Source organism: Bos javanicus, chromosome 2 (genome assembly GCF_032452875.1).
Source record: "Bos javanicus breed banteng chromosome 2, ARS-OSU_banteng_1.0, whole genome shotgun sequence".
Taxonomy (NCBI): Eukaryota; Metazoa; Chordata; class Mammalia; order Artiodactyla; family Bovidae; genus Bos; species Bos javanicus.
This window is the reverse complement of record NC_083869.1, coordinates 5,706,255-5,721,418: the sequence shown is the minus strand read 5'-3', so window position 1 is coordinate 5,721,418 and position 15,164 is coordinate 5,706,255. Positions and strand designations below refer to the sequence as shown.

At 41.9% G+C, this 15,164-nt stretch overlaps 1 protein-coding gene across 3 annotated transcripts in view; it reads left to right on the top strand.

Annotated features, from left to right (window-relative positions):
- Positions 1-3,777: 3,777 nt before the first annotated feature.
- NAB1 (NGFI-A binding protein 1) overlaps positions 3,778-15,164 on the top strand; it is a 49,133-nt gene continuing 37,746 nt past the window's right edge. For all 3 annotated transcript variants that reach the window (XM_061432663.1, XM_061432656.1, XM_061432668.1), the window contains exon 1: positions 3,778-3,860. The gene's annotated coding sequence lies outside the window, so the exon portion shown is untranslated. The remainder of the gene's footprint in view (positions 3,861-15,164) is intronic.

The window sequence follows — 15,164 nt, the reverse complement described above, 5'->3', positions numbered from 1 at the left end:
TGAAAATATTTTGAATGTACAAAGCTAGTTGAACTAGGTGAACTTCACAGTCCTTTACATCTTAAAATTCTATATTGGCCTGTATTGAAGATTTGTTTATTTTTAAGAAGACCAAGTGTCTTTAAAGTCATGACTCTTGAAATAATCAGTTATATATTAGCATACCTTTAAAAAACTTGTTTATAATCTTCATATATTTTAAAACATTCAAACCTCTACACACTAAAAACACCAATTTAATCAACATATACATCCAAAACTTTAAATTTCACATTGCAAAATAAGGGAAATTTAAATTATATTTCGGATAATATGAATATTACACAGGACTCAGTTAACTGTAGGGCCACCACCACATAGAGTAGAAAATCAGTTAGGTATGGAATGGTTCTGGGCTTCCCTGGGGGCTGAGAGGTAAAGAATCTGCCTGTAGTGCAGGAGTTGAGGGTTTGACCTCTGGGTCAGGAAGATCCCCTGGAGAAGGAAATGGCAACCCATTCCAGTATTCCCGCCTGGGAAATTCCATGGACAGAGGAGCCTGGTGGGCTACAGTCCATGTGGTTGCAAAAGAGTCGGACATGACTGAGCAACTAAACAACAATGGAATTGTTCTAAGGCAACCACAGAAGAAAAAGAGGATAAAGTTATACAATATCTCAGATCTTCTCGGTCATAAGCCATGTTATTTCTTCTCTCCTCTAGGAACATCTAAAATCATTTGTTCTGTTGTTTTGAATCACTGAAGCATTTTAAAGGAATCTTTCTAAAAGTAATCGAGTAATGCTCTTCCAGGGAAGTTTTCATTCTAATGTCAGAACCACTACCAACTTTCTACATCAGTTTGTATTCAAAACTTTATTTTAGTTTCACAATGCAGAAATATTTTTTTGTCCAAAAATTCCTTATTTTTGCAAATGCACTAATCATTCTAATAATCACTTTTTAAGATCCTATTAAACATACATTTACTGAATTCAACAGATGTGTAAAACATACTTACAGAATGGAATATAGAATAATACGAAACCAGAATACAATGGAATATAGAATAATCCAAAACCAGAATTGTTACCTTACAGGATGGAATGCTTTTCCTTATCAAACTACCAGGGCCTGGGCATGGCAGGAGACCGTGTTTTGTGAGGGGGACGTCAAGGTGGCACTAGCAATGAAAATGGTAAGGAGGTGAATTTATTTAGAATCAATGCTTCTTTACCGGAGTTGTCTCAGATACAGGTGAATGTCTCAACTCTCTTTTTGAACAGCCATATTAACTACAGTGTTGTCATACAGACATACAGAATTGGATGCTAAAAGCTTAAAATATTTTCTTTTCTTCATTTTCCTTCCTCCCACCATTTCCCTCAGCATCATGGGTGTTTAAAGCAATGCAAAGTGGGCCAAAAATGCCATTCTTAATGTGGGAAGAACATACTATCTAAATGTGCTCAGAAAACAAACAAGGAGAGACTTCCATGTTTAACTGTAGAAATAACCAGTTAAAAGGCAGAAGAAAATGTATCTGCCCTGACACATTTCCTTTTCAGCACTGTATTCTATGCTGGCCAGAGATACAAGTTTGGGAAGAGGATTTCATGTCATTTCTTCCAACTCTGGAAACAATTCTACTGGGAGGCTCAATAGTTCAGGTAAGACAACTCATTTCATGACTGATGAATCACTGATTGTACACCTTTACGTAAGTAATTTTTCTCTAGCTGTTCAGAACCAGTAATGTGTGCAAAACATCAAGATTCCAGAGAGGAACTGGAAGAAAATAATCATGCAGATTTCATTTGTTCATTTGAAAACTGAACAAATTTAACCTATATCTTTACCTGTATCTTTCCAAGAAGTTGTTTTTATTACAACCCATGTTAACTTTCTCTTTAAAACAGGGTCCAAAACTGCAAATCTGAGACAATGAGGCTAAGACACACTTCCAGTAGTGATTCTTCAATTGAAGAAAAATTCAAGGAAGCATGCTTATTCATATGATACAGTAACACAACTATTCCTGACAGAACCTTCCACTAATACAGGAGATTTAATTATATATATTACATTGTGACATTACTCTTTCCTATAACATGGTTTTGCAAAAAGAAAAAGGTTCAGTACTTTAATAAGGTCTTTTTCTTTCAATGTTATCAGCCCATCCATTGCTGCAACATAAAGATGTGGTATGAAGAATTTCCCATCTCAAAGAATGCCTTGTATAGCCATCAGCAAAGTAGGCACACTCTGGGAGGCCAGCCAGGATGTGGGAATGGCCTCCTATAAAACCGAGTTTATATATGAACATTAAAACCTAATTTTACCTGTATTTGTAGTCGTTTTATATTTACTAAACGCTCTCTAGCCTTCAATAACACAATTCTAAAATTCAAGGAATTCTTCCCTTGTCCCATTTTTGCAAAGAAAGGAAAAATAGATTCTAAAACAAATTTCCGAATTTTCTGGCAATAGTTTAAGTACATTTTTGGAGGTGTTTTAATACTTTTCTTTGGTTAGAAAAAGTTCACGCAAACCAAATTAAAAAATTCTACAGCGTGCCCTGGGAGCTCAATTTTAACACATTCCAGGGCTGTTCTAGCGCCGTCGGATTTTTACACCATGGAAATAGAAAATACTAACCAGTGAAATAACAGGCAGGTTTTCAGGAGAGTTGACAAGGTTGGAATGAAGCTACCCAGCAAGCCAGACAGTTGTCAAAGCCGCACTTCGGAATCGTGGGTTCCCATTCCTTCCCACCTTCCTATGCCAGAGGGGTGGTGGGGAGGGGGCAAGATGGGCGAAGCAGAGATTCACAAGGACTGCCAGTTTCTCTTCCAGCCCCGCGCACCTGCCAGCCCTCCCCCCTCGCCCCCGGCTTCGCGGCCGCAGCCAACTTCCCGCAGGACCCGGGGGCCGGCCGACCCGGGGGTGGGGGTGGGGGCGGCACCTGGCTCCCGGCCTCGGGCCGGCGGGGGCGGGGCGAGCCAGGCGCCCAGATCGGTGGGCCAAGCGTGCTATTTTTTTTAAAGTCAGCCTCCCGGGGGATGTTGGATTTGGCCGGGTGTGCTCTTTGAAATACTATATTGGGAACCTCACACATTAAACAATTTTTTTTTTTTAATTGCAAACCTTCCCAGTTCACCCGGCAGCTGGCAAGCCTCCCCTCTCTCCTGCCCGCCACCCCCGCCTTCTTCCTTCCCGCCCCTTCTCCCCGCCGGGCTCGCGGGAGCCGCCCCCTCCCAGGCGCCCGTTTGGTTCCTCCCAGCTGCCGCGTGAATGGGCCGCCCTCCGGGTTCCGTGGGGCGGGGGCGGCGGGAAGAGGCCGAGCCCCGGCCCCGGCGGCCGCCGCCCCCGCCCCCGCTCCGCGGCGGCCCACGCCGGGATCTGCGTCACTCGGCCGCGCGGGGGCGGGAGCCGGAGCGGCGCATGTAGCAAGAGCGGAATCTCCCAGCGTGACAGCGCGCGGGGGGTGGAGGCGGCGGAGGCGGGCGGGGGAAGGGGGGTGCCGCGCGCGAGGGGAGGGGCGGGGCGGGGAGGGGAGTAGGGGGGAGGGCGCAGCGGGGGAGGCGCCGCCGCCTCAGCCGCCCGCGCGCCCGAGTCGGGAGGAGCAGCCGCCGCCGCCACCGCGGCCGAGCGAGTGCCGTCGGGGCTGGCGGGCGGGAAGGAGCCGCGGGCCCGAGCTGGAAGGGGGGGAGTAGGGAGAGCGCGCCCACCACCTTCCCTTCCCCCCACCTCGATGGGAGCGGGGGCGTCCCGGCCGCCGCAGCCGACCGAGGAGACCGAGCCGGGGGCCGTCACTTCGGAGTTGGGGCTGAGGTGTCCTCTGGGGAGAGCGCGCCAAGACCGCTGCAGCAGCTGGCCGAGTACGTACCGACTCGCTGTCCGCCAAGTGCCAAATGCCTCAGTGCTCGGGCGAACTTGGGGCGGCGGATTCTCCGGGCTGCGCCGGCACTTGGTGGGGCGGGCGTCCAGGGCCGCGGGCTCGGCGCGGCCGCTGCCGGAAGGAGAGGGCGGACTCGGGCTCTTGTGGACGATTCCCGGAGAGAATCGGTGCGCAGGGGCAGCGAGAAGAGGGCGAGCCGGGCCGCGGGGCCGACCTGTGCGTTCCGCTCCCAGAAAGCCCGGGGTGCGGCGTCCACTTTTCTGACCCGGCTGTGGCCGTCGCGCGCGGCGCTGAGCGCCCGTGGGTTGTGCGCGGTGGGAGCGCGCGCCGGCCCCGGAGTTTTGCAGCCTCTTTCCGCAGAGGCAGAGTCTTTTTGTTGGTTTGTTTACTTTAGAGTCTTAATTTTCGTCTGGAGTATCCTCTCTTTCGGAATGTAGTCGTTTTCTTTTTAAAGGCAGAAGGAGAGTTTTGCTTTAAAGTGGCTTACAGAAACTTGGCACCGAGGTGAGATGGAAGCGAGAGACTCATTTGTGCTCGCTAAGGCCGAGTATGGAATTTGCCAACACATGTGGGACATACAAGCCTTGGATGCAGAAGTCTGTGACCTTATTTATGGAGAAACGTTGCGAGGGCAGTCAAATGCTTTGGGACTGCAACTTCGCGGTTCACAAGGCTCATGTGAAAGGACACTTCCGAGTGAGCCTAAGTTTTGTAAGATCTTGGGCGAAAGGATAATTGAATTGGAATATGCATTTAGAGGTTCTGCAGACCAAGTTTTGCAGCAGGTGATCAGGAGAAATCCTTGACTTGCATATACTTAATTCCTCACTCAGAGAGATTCGGGAGGCAGGGAAAATTTGGGGGTAGCTGTCAATTTAAAATTTCCCCCAGAAAGAGTTGGTTTGGAGTAACCTGTCACTACCAATTGGTTTGCCAGTGACACGTCTGCAAACTTAAGGAGTGCAAAGATCAGAGCTGAGAGGGAAATACTCAGATCTTATTTAAAAATATTTTGGCAGTTTTAATAGATAATATTAGATTGCATAGGAACAGTGAAACAGAATTTTAAAAAGATTAGTCACGTAGGAAATGCTAGGCTGTTTTGTTGGAGAAGTGTGCACACAATGAAATACCTTCTTAGATTTTCACTTTTTTGAAAAATTTCCCTGTAAACCATACCAGATTATGCCATGTCGGAATTTATGTGTGGGTTTTAAGAAGGAGTAGTGGGAGAAAAGATGCATAGGATTTACTTTCTCTATTTTGGATGGGAGCTGATGTTTTCCAGAAGACCTTAAAAAGCTGCTTCTAGTCCAGCCTAAGGGCCAGTAAAAGTGTCTCTTTAGATTCAGGGGTATCCTTTTTCCTCCATTTTCCAGTACTTGAAACATTTAATACTGTATTTTCGTTAAGTTTTAAGAACTATATTCTCCTTGTAGGTATTATTGTGCATGTTAGGATTCTCTTTGGAGAAGGAAATGGCAATCCACTCCAGTATTCTTGCCTCGAGAATCCCACGGACAGAGAAGCCTGGTGGCTACAGTCCCCGGGGTCACAAAGAGTTGGACAGGACTGAGTGACTGAGCAGCAGGATTCTCTTGAGAGTTTATATATATCTGCAAGGTCAGCCTACTTTATTTCTGTTTGGGTATTAGTTATTGGTAAATCAGGTCATGAAAGAATATACCAAAGAACCATTGGAAGGTTTCTCGTTTTAATTTTATTATTTTTAGCAGCTTGCACCAAAGTTAATATGTCAGCCTGGTATTAGGAAAATTTTGTTTTCCTTGGCTCTGGTGATTTCCTATTATGTGTGAGTAAATCTGATAATAATAAAAACATTGAGGCATTGTAGATTTTGATTTCATTCTTACTGCTAATTATGGATGTAGCAAACATGACAGAAATCCTTAGGAATACTGTAGCCGATACAAGGAAATTTAGTGAGCTTATATAGCTAATAAGTAATTTGCTATATCCAGTGGATATATCTTTCCTTGTTTGAGAATTAACAAAATTAAATAATCTCGGTTAAATTAATGAAAAATTTTCCTTTTTTGTTGACTAGTAAAATCCATTGCCCTGTAGAAAATTAATATATTTCCATTCTCCTTGTTATTTGGAGAATCAGTTAAAGCATTAGGTATTTTCTTTTAATCACATTTTAAGAGCATATTGGCTTATTATTAAAGATTTTGGGGATTTGTACCATGGCTGTTTTGAAAGAAAAAATTATAATGTATGACAAAGTGGCAGAAACCTTTGAAGAATTTATTGCATGAACGTTAAATATTTAAAGTAAAAAATGGTTGCATGGCAACAGAAGTATGTCAGGTTTTTGTGTCTGTTAACCTAGACTCTGGACTTCGTCTGGTCCATTATAAGTCTAATTGTTTTTGTTGGTGCTGTGCATGTACATTATTAGGAATAAAAGCTTTGTAAAATTTACCCTTAAATGTGAAGCATATTCTGGATACCACAGAAGTATGATACATTTTATGTTACTTCCATGGAAATGACCATTTTATAATACTTTTTGAACAGGTTAAGATCTTCCTTAGTATAATCGTCTTTGTATGCATATTTCATAAAGTTTATTAAAAATAATAAGGAATAAATAATGCCCACTTAAGCTTAATATAAGGTTCCTAGCCCCTGTGCTTTGGATTTAGTTTTGTTTCGTTCATTCCTTTTAGTAGAATGAAGAATAGTACAGTTCTTATATTAAATGCAAATTTGCCTTTTGATCTGACATTTTCAATAACTAGTGCAATAGTAGAATATACTCTCTTAAATATGAAACAAGTGGGAAGTTGATGCTGGGGAAAAAATAGTAATCCTTGTCGGAATTCTCACAGCTAAAATATACCATTAAGCTTTCAAATAGTTTGTTATTTATCAATATATTGTATTTAGAGAGTTGCATCTTAATTTGTAGTACATGTTGATTTAATAATTTTTAAAGAGGAATTTCTGAAATAAAATTTTATATGTACTGTGTGCACACCACATGCTCAGAAGGCACTTAATGTTTGGTGACTAACTTGATTGTTCGTTGATTGAAGAATTTCCAGTCATTATATGAAATACTAGTGTTTACCTGTTATTATCACAGTTAATGCATACTTATTATTTAATTGCAAAAAATCTGATTTTCCTAATACTGATAAATTTAAGCTTACACCTTGAATAATTAAAATTTTAAGAGATTTACGTGAAATTTTTTCCAGCTTCATTCAGAATTCAGAAAAAAATCAGTAGGCGAGAACATTTTAAGTTTGCTAAATTATTGTTAATGTATTAGAAGATATATGTTTAATTCATAGATATTACAGTAATAAGATCCAAAAATACCTCTTTTTTTGGCTTTAAAAAAAATATTTATTTTTAACTGGAGGATAATTGCTTTACAGTATTATGTTGGTTTCTCAAAAATATCTTGCCTTAAGATATATTCCTGAATGTTTAACAATAAATATGCCTGGTTAAATCATTTGATACTTGAAACACATACATAGGACCGCCCTGCAGTCTTAAATAACCCATGATGTAACTAAGCCACACTTAGTTATTTTAGGTTGAGTTCTGGGACTAGGAAAAAAAATTCAAATAATTCACTCCTAGGCTCAAGGGTCATCCAGATTCTGGCTTGTCTTTTCAATCTCAACCTGTAAAGTACCCATTGCACCCTCTCCCCAGGCTCCTATACCTTCAGGCTGTGTGTGCTTAGTCACTTGGTCATGTTCGACTCTTTGCGACCCTGCGGACTATAGCCCGCCAGGTTCCTCTGTCCATGGAATTCTTCAGGCAAGAATACTGAAGTGGGTAGGCATTCGCTTCTCCAGGGGATCTTCCAGGAATCAAACCTGTGTCTCCTGCATTGCAGGCAGATTCTTTACCATCTGAGCAACCAGATAAACCATGCCTTCAGGCTACATTCTCCCAAACCTGGCCTTACCTCAGATGTTTTAAATGTAGCCACCCACTTCAGATTTCCTATTTCCTTCCTTGCCATTTCCTGTCTCTACCTTTCATTCCCTTAGTGTGTACCCGATCTCATCTAGGTGTTAGAGGAAAACAATCTGGTGGAACCAATTCACCTTAATCTGTAAATGACTCATGAGCTAACTCTTCCCAAGTATTTTCACATTTTTTTTTTAGAAGTCTGGAAGAGATTGGTGTTAATTTAGATAATTTCACAGTAAAACTTTCAGACTGTGTTGGGAGGCAGGAATTGATAGTCCTCTGCATAAGTCAGATTTTACTAGAATTTTGCCCTTGGTTTCTCCCCAGTCCTGGAAGAGTCTCTTCTTTGGAATGCCGTAGACTTCACAGTGTGTATATACATTTGTGTATATACATTTGTATATTTCCTGCATCATGAAGAGGAGTATTCCAGAGTAGTGTTTTTTAATCCATTTGAATCTAATGATCGTTAATAAGATTGATATTTGTTATCTGGAGATGACATTTTAATTCATAGAAATCAAGAGGGAAAAGACCTAGGATCTCTCGTGATTGAAATTGACTTCTTAAAATGCTGCTGTTGGGGCTAGGCTAATAATGATGTATTCTGGTAAAGGGAGCTCATCTGGCCATCTTATGGGAATCCACCATATAATTAAAGAAAGGGGAAGTACTGAGGATGAGGGAATGAGAAAGATGGTAGGTAAAGTAGCAGGATGGGCCTTACTAGATTGGACACCAGTTAACACAGAGGGGATCCCTTTTGGAATACAAAGTGAAAGTCCCTCAGTCGTGTCCGACTCTTTTCGACCCCATGGACTGTAGAGTCCATGGAATTGTCCAGGCCAGAATACTGGAATGGGCAGCCTTTCCCTTCTCCAGAATATATTCCCAACCCAGGGTCGAGTCCAGGTCTCCCGCATTATAGGCGGATTCTTTACCAGCTGAGCTACAAGGGAGGCCCAGGAATACTGGAGTGGGTAGTCTATCCCTCCTCCAGAGGATCTTCCAGACCCAGGAATCAAACCGGAGTCTCCTGCATTGCAGGCATTCTTTACCAGATGAGCTACCAGGGAAGCCCTGATTTATAAAAAGAGACTGCTAATCAGAGTCTGACTCAAATGTTGGGTTTCATTTAACAGAGGCTTTTAGCAGAGATGTTATTCCTCTTTCAATACTTAGATGAGAGGGATAAAAGCTGAATGAGACTCTAGTCCCTACATCTTGCATGCTAAGTTACTTCATTTGTGTCAGACTTTGCAACTCTATGGACTGTAGCCCTCCAGGGTCCTCTGTCCAAGGCAAGAATACTGGAGTGGCTTGTCATGCCCTCCTGCAGGGGATCTTCCTGACCCAAGGACCAAACCCACCTCTCCTGCATTGATTGGCAGGCGGGTTCTTTACTGCTAAACCATGAGCTTCTGCCATCGAGGAGCTTAAAGCCTGAGGTAATCTGTTCTACAGAGCCATGTAAGTTTGCTTCTCTGTTCCATGGCTCTTTAATACTTAGCATAGCATTTAGCATAGTGTTTAAGTGTGTGCCTGCTTCTCTGTCTTCTGGTTCTTAACTGTCTGTGAAGAACCACTGGAGCAAAGTCCAGTGTTTGGCACAAGTATCAGAGGAAGGTTAAGGGCTACAGAGGAAGATGGATAGGTCTAGGATACCTGTATGAGTTGTTTGGATTTTTTCCTCCATCCAGTGGGGAAATTTGCATAAATGAGTAAAGGGCCACATCTGTACTTCAGGACAATGAAGTCGACATTTCAGTATGGCATATTTTGAAGGTGAGGAGGCTGTTTTCAAAGTTGGGGCAAGAAGCAAGGGGAAAATTAGAATTAGGTGCTTTTGAGGCAGAGAAAAAGGTTGGTGATGTGGCCTAAGGACATGTAGATTTGAAGAAGGAAGAGGAAAACAAAAGCATGAGTGGATAAAGAAGATACACACGCTGGAATATTATTCAGCCATAAAAAAAATTCTGCCATTTGCAACAACATGGATAGAATTGGATGGTATTCAGGCAGAGAATGACAAATACTATATAATATCACTTACGTGTGGAATTTTAAAAATAAAACTAGTGAATATAACAAAAAAGAAATAGAGTCACAGATATATAACAAACTAGTGATTACCACCTGGAAAAGGGAAAAACGGACGGGCAAGATAGGAGTAAGGGATTACAGGTACAAACTACTATGTATAAAATAAATAAGCTACAAGGATATATTGTACAGCACAGGAAATAAACCAGTATTTTATAATGACTGTAAAAGAAATGCTGTGCTGTGCTTAGTCGTGTCCAGCTCTTTGCCACCCCATGGACTGTAGCCCACCAAGCTCCTCTGTCCATGGGATTCTCCAGGCAAGAATACTGGAGTGGGTTGCCATGCCCTCCTCCAGGGATCTTCCCAACCCTGGAAGGGATCAAACCCATGTCTCCCGAATTGCCGGCGGATTCTTTACTGTCTGAGCCACCAGGGAAGCCCATGAATACTGGAGTGGGTAGCCTATCCTTTCTCCAGGGGGTCTTCCTGACCCAGGAATTGAACTGGGGTCTCCTGCATTGCAGGCAGATTCTTTATCAGCTGAGCCATTAGGGAAGCCCAGAAAAGAAATATGACCTTTAAAAATTGTGAATCATTAAAAAAAAAATTGTGAATCATTATATTGTACACCTGAATCTTTTGTATGATATTATACATTAACTGTATCACAATAAAATTAAAAAATATATATCCTTTTATTAATCCAGAAAACTGAAAGAGTAGTGGTGCAACTAAAAGTAATGAGAGCTGGAAGAACAGATTTCGAAATCTGGAAGAGGGGAGGAAAATTACAGCACATACTTCTTTTTGGCTTACCAGATTTGAGAAGTTTGACAGCATCCAATGTGAAATGCTGAATTATCAGAAAAACAATTTGGGTTCTCACAAGATCACTTTCTAAATTAAAAAAAAAAATAGCAAGTACTCATTAAGTTTGCTTTTAGTGTTTTATCAATGGAGAATACTTTGATAACTTGAATTTGATCACACTATTAAGTGAGATTTTATTAAATCACAAAGTTCTTTTTTTTTTCTTTGCAAAGTAGATGTTTATGTGTGAGTCAGTGTTTGGTGTGCATTTGGATTTGAGAGCAGTTGGCAGTGACTTCATGAACCACTGGTCCAAGCTACACATAGCGGTTTGGAGGTCAGTCTGCTATAGGTAATATTGAAGCCTAGGAGTGGACGGAGATCATCAGGGGAGAATATGGAAAGATAGTAGAAATGGGATCTAATAAAAAAATTTGGAGAATTCCTGCAGTTAGAGTAAGGGAAGGCAGCATAACATAGTAAAAAAAGTCAGGTGAAGAGCATTTCAAGGAGTGATGTCAAACTGCAGAGAGGTTAAAGAGAAAAGCTGGTGATCACTCAGTAGTTACTTGGGAGCTTTGATGGAGGAGTTGGGACAGAAGGCAGGCTGAAGCTTCCTGGACTAGATTGAGGCAGGTTTGAAGGAATGGTTCTTCTTTTTCCTTGTGACCATTAAACACCTCTGTCTTAACCCTAAATCCCCACATCCCAGCTTGGAGAAAGAGAAATTGTATTTCCCATGTTTATACTGAGTTCTGTGTTTTGGTTCAAGGACAGAGCAGGAGTTGACCAGTAAAGTTTTTGGAGCCAAACCAGCTCCTTACTTCACTTAGCATAGTTTAAATCTTGGCAGATGACTGATCCTACCCCAGAAGGAGCCAAAGTGAGTTTGTCGTTAAAAGGTTCTGGAACAAATTATTACCATTTGAAATAGATCATTGAATAGCAAATAACAACAAATGGCCTTAAATGAATCCACTGTTTTATTCCTCTTCCTTTGGGACTAACTGGACTGAAGAACATTTAAGCTGGTGCAAGTGGAGGTTTGCTGTATATAGGCAGCAGGCCTTTGGTTTAGGTTTTGAATGCAGTAAAAATGGGTAACTGATTTCTCTTAATTGTGGAATTCATAAAAAGGTCAGACTCAGCATGGTTGTTCCAGCATCTCTTGCAAAGGCCAGGTAACTGGAGTTTGCAGCTGAGCAGACTTGCTGTGCTGTTAGCTGCCTATGTTATGTTGCATTGTATTAGAATCCTTTTGTATTCACTTCCGATTGGAGAAATGCAGCTTTCTTTTGACTTATTAGACCTTCTTGTTGAAGCAAGAGTAGACACAGAGTTTGTAAAAACAGAAAATCTTGACTTATAAAAATTTTCTTTTAAGTCAAATTAATGTATGAAGTGGTGGATGTTTAAATGATCACAACAGGCTTTATGAGAAACTGAAATGTGCTCTTAAAGGAATAAAGCTTAGGGAGAAAACTCCTTTCCCAGCGGTAAGTGTGGGCCTTTAGCAAGTCTCCTGGGACTCTAAATAGTTCACTTATTTATCTTTCATCTGGTGTCTTGACTTTGGAAATGTACACTTGGTCTTGTCAGTCCTTGTGGAGATGTTAATAATGGTAACTACTTTCTTATTGGAACATAAGAGCTTTCTCCTAGGAAACTAGGGGGTTTCCTTTTTTTTTTTTTCTGGGTAAAAATGACAAATGATAAAAATTGAAAATTAATATTTTCTAAAACCATTGCCTATCTCAGAAGAATAAAGCCTAAGTTTGAGTTTTGAGTTCTCTTCTTCTTAAATTTCTCTTTTATATTTGTCCATGATATATTCTTTGTTATTGCTTATAAAAAGATTCAAAAACTCTGTTCTAGATTTTCTCAGGTAATTTTTAGTTTACTCCATAATTTGGGGGAGTATAGGTGGTGAGGTCATTGATGACACCATGAATCTTGCAAGGTTACAGCCCTTTTATAAAAAAGCTTTTGCGTGTGTATGTGCATACATACATATTTATGTGTATGTATGGCTTAAAGCTCAACATTCGGAAAACTAAGATCATGGCATCTGGTCCCATCACTTCATGGGAAATAGATGGGGAAACAGTGGAAACAGTGTCAGACTTTATTTTTTGGGGCTCCAAAATCACTGCAGATGGTGACTGCAGCCATGACATTAAAAGACGGTTACTCCTTGGAAGGAAAGTTATGACCAAACTAGATAGCATATTAAAAAGCAGAGACATTATTTTGCCAACAAAGGTCCATCTAGTCAAGGCTATGGTTTTTCCAGTGGTCATGTATGGATGTGAGAGTTGGACTGTGAAGAAAGCTGAGCGCCAAAGAATTGATGCTTTTGAACTGTGGTGTTGGAGAAGACTCTTGAGAGTCCCTTGGACTGCAAGGAGATCCAACCAGTCCATCCTAAAGGAGATCAGTCTTGGGTGTTCATTGGAAGGACTGATGCTAAAGCTGATACTCCAATACTTTGGCCACCTCCTGTGAAGAGTTGACTCATTGGAAAAGACTGTGATGCTGGGAGGGATTGGGGGCAGGAGGAGAAGGGGACAACAGAGGATAAGATGGCTGGATGGCATCACCGACTCGGTGGACGTGGGTTTGGGTGAACTCCGGGAGCTGGTGATGGACAGGGAGGCCTGGCGTGCTGCGGTTCATGGGGTCGCAAAGAGTCGGACACGACTGAGAGACTGAACTGAACTGATAGATATTTTTGTGCGTGTATACTCTGGAGTTGAAAGCCTGTGGAATTACTGCATTAAGTGTATGAAGGGAAAATAGGTTTCCTTCCCTCCATCTCATACACTTTCTAGAAACCCTTCTATTTGGTATAATATTGTTCAATATAGACTTGAACTTGGGTCTGTAACTCCCCAGAGCTTGTTTTTGTGGGTTAGTGTTCAGCTGGATGATAAATTCTCTCCCTCAGAAGTCTCCCTTTTATGTGGGAGGACAAAACAAATCCTCTTATGAGTGATTCACAAGGTGCAGAGATGTTTTTATCCAGAGAACTAACATGACATGAACACAAAGGTGACCAAAAGCTGTACGAGTTTGTGGTGCCCAGAGGGTGCCCTAACCAGGGATCTTCCAGTGTAGTTTGCCAGGTTTGCCAAATCACAAGAGTCTTCTGAGATGCAACCTGAGCAAATTATATTTTTCAGAAGCTCCCCCAAGTGATTTCCTGGCTGTCAGCAGAAGTTTAGTGGGCCCAAATTGAATTTTTTTTTTTTAATATATACCTTGGGAAGTCATCACGTCATGACTTACAAAGAGCCATAAAATTTGAGGAGGTCAGTAGTTGATGAGAGCAGACTGTGGATGACACAGGGGTTCCAGGAGTTGGGGTTTCCCAGGAGTCAGTCCTTAAGGTGGTAGGGAAATGCATTCTCCTTGGACGGGATGACTGAGACTAGAATTTTGTATAGCATTCTGGCCAATGATGTAAAGCAGAAGTCCCAGATTTGTTGATCTGGCCTTGAGGGCTGTTCCCAGTGTTCCTCAGCTTGCCGAGTCTCCCAGTTGACAGTTGCTCCTGACTTTCTTGAGAGTGTACTTGCATTTTCTTCCAGTGTATGCATTCTTTTGGCTTTCTATAATTTTTGCTATAGAGGGCTGTAGGAGCCTTTTAATCCTACAGGTGCATTGATTACAAGTTTGTTTCTCTTAAACGGAAGTGCTTGGCCAGCTCCTCTATGTATGTGGGAGGTCTCCAGGCAACTGTGAATGACTTTTCAATAAAACTGCTAAGAGGTCAAGAAGTGCTTTGCTGGGTCTTGTTCTGTCTCTTTAAAGGGAGACTTCTCTGCCTTCCTTGGGCTCTAGAAGTATAACTTCCTTGGCTCTGTCTTGGGCTCTTCACACACACTGGCTTCGTCCTCTCTCTTGAACCCTGAGACAGACTTAGGTTCCATGCTGTTACTTTGCAAACAGGACCACTCTGCTTCAGCTTTATGCTTTGCGCCACATTCTCTAGTGTTGTGTGTTTGAAAGAGAATTCCAACATCCCTAGTTTTATGTATCCCTGATGCCTAGGTAATCCCATAGTCACCTATTAGTTTCTTTCTGGAACCACAGAAAGTGTTTCTAAAAAATGGTAACCGTTTCCTCTCTTTCATCACTTACACCTAAGTGATCACCAAGTCTTGCCATTTATTTGTCTGAATTTTTCCTGCCTCTTTTTTCTCCGTTTCTAAATATACCACCTTGTATCCTATTAATTCTAGTTCATACTGAAATCTCTCATCTGCCTGCAAGACTAATCTTGCTACTTTTTCTTTATAAAATAGGAACTAACTATACCTATCTCACAGGGCTGTTGTGAGGATGAGACATCATGTTAAGTGCCTATTTATCATATGGTCTGACGCAAGTATTCAGTGCATGCAATACTTCTGGCTTGTGATACTGAGCCCTGGTGGCTCAGACAGTAAAACGTCTGTCT